This window comes from Phoxinus phoxinus (assembly GCF_949152265.1).
Source record: "Phoxinus phoxinus genome assembly, chromosome: 2".
Taxonomy (NCBI): domain Eukaryota; kingdom Metazoa; phylum Chordata; class Actinopteri; order Cypriniformes; family Leuciscidae; genus Phoxinus; species Phoxinus phoxinus.
Window position 1 is genome coordinate 19,193,146 of NC_136877.1, and position 5,085 is coordinate 19,198,230.

Below are 5,085 nucleotides of genomic sequence, written 5' to 3' on the forward strand. Positions count from 1 at the left end.
AGACTTCAGAGGAAGAGTGTCAGCATTTCCCTTTCCTCTCTGGTTGCCTATACTGGAGGAAAGGGGAGTTTTAAAACCATTTTATTGTAGGCTACTTATGGTGGGGTCAAGCCCTAACCCTAAACGGATTCAATATACAATTCACCAAAAATCCTGATATGAAAAAAAAGCAAACCTTTAACAGGGGGACACCTGCACACTTGCTGAGGGGTAGCCTATGCAATATTAGTGTTGTTATACCTGCCCCATAACCAGTAATAACCCAGTAATTTATTCTTGGATGATTTTTGGTGGTGTAAATATAATTTATTCTCAAGCAATATTCTCATTAGTGTTCTATCAGCTTTTACATATAGGCCTACTTAAATCTGCATATGTGATATTTACCCCAGGGCATTATTTACCTTTTTTAAAGGCCGATTTTTTAAGACGACAAATTCTTGTTTTTATGTAATATTGCAGTGTTCATTATAAATGCTTTATTTAAAAATAATAATAATGTGCTCATAATAATCAAAATAACTTCCCCTCCATCTTGCTGTGACATCTCTTCTCTTCTCTTCTTACTGGTGTGAGGGCGGGGAATCTGTCACCCATATGAGATCACAGTAGCAACCCATAATGATCCAATCAATTCCAGATGGGAAAAAATTCCTACCCTACGTTTTCTTCTTCTTCGAGAAGCAGCTTCACTCAGATACATCACAATAGGAAAGAAAAGAAAAAAAAAAACACTTGCAGTGTTTATTATAAATTATTTATCCATGCACATATTTTTTTTTTTTAATTCTTGTTTTTAAATCTTTAATCAAAAGCATCCTCCCCCTCCAAACGACATTTGCTCTCTGCTCTCATAATGTATGTCTCAGCGGAGGGTGGAATACATTCACGCCATTCCGTATATTTACGTTCACGTCATGTCGCTCAGTTCAATTATGCCGTTACACGATCCTAGTTGGACATTCGAGTTTTATATCAACTTAGCATTACAGCTGAGCGGCTCTGCTTTTATTTTGGGAGCCACAGAGGAAGAACACGCCAGTCACGCCAAAGCCTCCAGCCATCATGGACGCCATGTTAGAGTCTTCAGCCGTCATGGACGCCACACCAGTGTTCAGGTCATCATGAACGTCGCATCTGAAGCTACTGTATCAAGGCGATTCCTAGACGTTTGAGACTTGATTCCAGTTTGGAGGATGCCTAAAGATGCCAGCTGCTCGTACCAATGTAAGCAGTGTACATTGGTACGAGCTGCTGGCATCTTTGAGGTGGTAGCAAGTCTTGGGGCCACTGGCAGTTGCATTCCCTTTTACGGCGATGGCCATTTTGTGTGTTTGGGCTACACACTGCTCTCCAGCCCAAGAGTCCGCTCCAGAACCCCTACTAGCCCATGAGTCCATGCACTCCAGAGCTCACTCCTGCCCCAGAGTCTCCTGTTTGCCCCGACACGACCAGAGGTCTGCCTTCTGCTCCGCCAAGGGGAACTTCAGCCCTGTACAATCTGCTGTGCTGATCTTCTTCTCCGTTGTGGGGATCTTCAGTCCCGTCTGCAATAGTCTCGCGTAGCCAGACCTTCAGACTGACGGCTGAAGGTCTGGAATTCATAGCAGCTTTCTTTGGCCAAGGCCCGCCCATAAGGCCGTTTGACCGACATGTCAAATAACCAATTACAGTTTGTTACAGCGTCACGTGGAAATGTCCCCACAACAACAGACCGGCGTGCAACAAGTCTCCACTAAGTGCCTCAAACAAAACTCCTGGACATCTCTTAAAGAGTCTATGCCGTGAACCTCGCATACTTTCTACGTTTAGCTGATCTTGATAAATGCTCATTGTCACTCATGTAAACACAACAGTTTTTCTTCCGCAATCACACGTCTGTGCTTTGTTTCCCGGCGGACCGAAAATAAACGCGACACTCGCGCCCCCCGGAAATCTGATAAAATTCAACCAATCAGATGACGAATTCGACATTCCTGAAGTGTTTCCAGTTAAGTGTACCATATGCATCAGACGTTTAGCCAACGTTCCGTGGGCGTGACGTCTGAGGCTGAGACTACGTCTGCAATGGTGTGGTGGTCATCTGCTCCGCTGAAATGGTCTTCAGTCCCATCAGTCCTGCTCTGCCCTGGCATCCTACACTACCTCCATTTCCAGTCCTTCCTCCATTCCATGGACCTGTACCTCCATCCCTTCCCTATACCACCTCCACTCCTCCTTCCTGTGTCTGTTGTAGAGCGTCTGTAATCCGCTCCTTAAAGGGTTGGTGGTGTTGGGTTGTCTGTCACGATCCCAGTCTGTGCTCCCCTGGTCTTGTGTTGACTTGTTATGTCCTGTTTTGTGTCATGTTTTGTAGTTCTTAGTCTTTAGTAGTTTTTCTTGTTGATTATTTCTTGGATTGTTAGAGTTAGGGTTAGGTATTTGTGTATTTAAACTCCAGTGTTTCTTGTTGAGTCTTGTCCTACATGGATGTTATGTTTGGTGCACTCATTCTGTTCCCTGGTTCTATTCTCTGTGTTGGATTTGTTATTATGTTTACTTTACCATTTAACTCACTGCATTTGGATCCAGCTCTCCTTTATTTTTGAGTTCATCCTATATGTAACAGTGGTCATAAAGGAATGTTCAGCAACAATACTCAAATAGGCTGTGGCGTTTAAACAATACTCAATTTGTACTAAGGGGTCCAGAAAGATGAAACATATCCCACAACACCAGCAGCAGCCTGAACCGTTGATACAAGGCAGGATATATCCATGCTTTCATGTTACATCAAATTCTGACCCTACCGTCTGAATGTTGCAGCAAAAAACAACACTCATCAGACCAGGAAATGTTTTTCCATCTTCTATTTTCAAATTTTGGTTAGCCGTGTGAATTGTAGCCTCAGTTTCTTGTTCTTAGCTGACAGGAGTGGCACCCGGTGTGTTCTTCTGCTGCTGTTGCCTTTCTGCTTCAAAGTTCGACGTGTTGTGCATTCAGAGATGCTCCTCTGCAAACATCAGTTGTAACAAGCGGATATTTGAGTTACTGTGCCTTTGCATCAGCTCAAACCAGTCTGGCCATTCTCCTCTGACCTCTGACATCAACAAGGCATTTTCATCACGTTCATCACAGAACTGCTGATCTCTGGATAGTTTCTCTTTTTCCGATTATTATCTGTAAACATGGCTGTGCATGAAAATCTAGATCAGCAGTTTGTGAAATACACCTTTCGTCCCCATTCTGATGCACAGTTTGAACTTCATCAGATCGTCTTAATAATGTCTACATAATAAAAGCATTAATTTGCTGCCATGTGATTGGCTGATTAGATACTTGTGTTAACCAGCAGGTTTACCATTAGTGGTCACACTACAGAATACACATGAGTGTGACAGTGTATCACTGACAATACAGAAGAAAAGATTATTGCAACTTCTGTTTCATGACGAATTTATTAGGGTTATTGTATTTTTTTAAAAACATTAAAAAAGCACTTTAAACAGAAGAAGTGTGGAAAGCTACTTCTGCGTGTTTTCCAAACTCAAACAGTATAGAATGGCACTCACAAACTCCAAGATCATGGGTTTGATTCCCAGAACTAAACATGCATGAGCTGATATGTATACCTTCAACGCAGTGTCAGTTTGTAAAAAGTCTGCCAAACAAGTGTAAAAATACTCAATTGGTAGGTTTTTATTTTGGTCTGTGCAGCTGCCTTTAAACGAGGAGGGTAGTCTATGGGGGAAAAAACAAGTCAAACGTGGAAATGGCAATTATCATTAATCAGTCATTTGTTTAATGTTAGATTTTTATTTTAACTAATCAGTTTTTTATTTATTTTTATCCAATAGGGTTTGACGTTTCTCTGTATGATTATTCAGATAATCAGTGATAATCCAAATCAATTGTTTGTTATTCAGGTAATACTTTTTTTCCGCACTACTAAAAACGTTGCTATGGCAAAATGGTTTTTCTATAAAATTATGATTTTATTTTCTATTTAAATGCACATTTCTTTTAGAAAGTGTTATATACTTGGAACTCATGCAAACCAAAAATAAGTAGATCCCTATCATTTAATTCCTATCATTCCCTATCATTTGCGAACTCATCCTCACTCTCATCACATGGAAGAGCTAACTCTGCACTCTTCCTATTACCCTTTCCGTAAAATAATGCTGTATTCGTTTTATGAAAAGATGAAATAATTTTGTCATTTATACATAAATACAACTATACTACAATAAATACTTCAAATAAATAAAAAACTGCAATCATATTGTTGATGCTTCTATTTATTAAAAAAATCCCAATGGGGAAATATATTAGGCCTACTGCAATTCCACTATGGTACAGCATGGCCATGTGGCAACATAGCCTACCTATTTTTCCATAGTGGTAGGCTATATATTGCCATATGGGAAACATTGATATTTTGGAGATACACAATCATAAGTCATGTAACTTAAAAAGAGCACATCATTGGATACGTTAAGGCCTGCCCTTTTAATTCTCATAGTGCAATATATTGTATTTTTTTCTGAATAACAATGAAATTAGTAGAAATTAATTGTTGCCTTAAATGGCCATATCCTGAGGTTTGAATGGGGCATTTGTGTTTCTGAAGCGCCCTCTGGTGGAAGCTGCGTCTCATTGGTTATTAGTTCGCTACATTGACATCTTCCTGCTTGCTGATTTGATAAATAGTCTGCAAAACTGACATGCCAGCAATTTAACGTTGAATTAGGATTAGATTATGCTTTAAAAAAAGATTCCAAATACTGAAAAAGGCACATCTGCCATTTTCCTACGATAATCACAGTAAATTGCGAACAATGTTCGTGTTCATGAATGTTCGTGAACAAAATCGTTTTTCGACCAACAGAAGTTCATGCGCCACCGTTTAGTAACGATAAACCAAGATATGCAACATTTGAATGCTGTGTTTTTATCACAGTAAATGAACCGTACAATAACAGTACAATAGTGTACAGTACGTTAGAAAAACTAAAATAAATGCGAAAGTATATGTAAGTAATTGTCTGAATTGTGTACAGTAAAGCTGGCAGTTCTTGTACCTGCTTCTGCTGTATAGTGCGC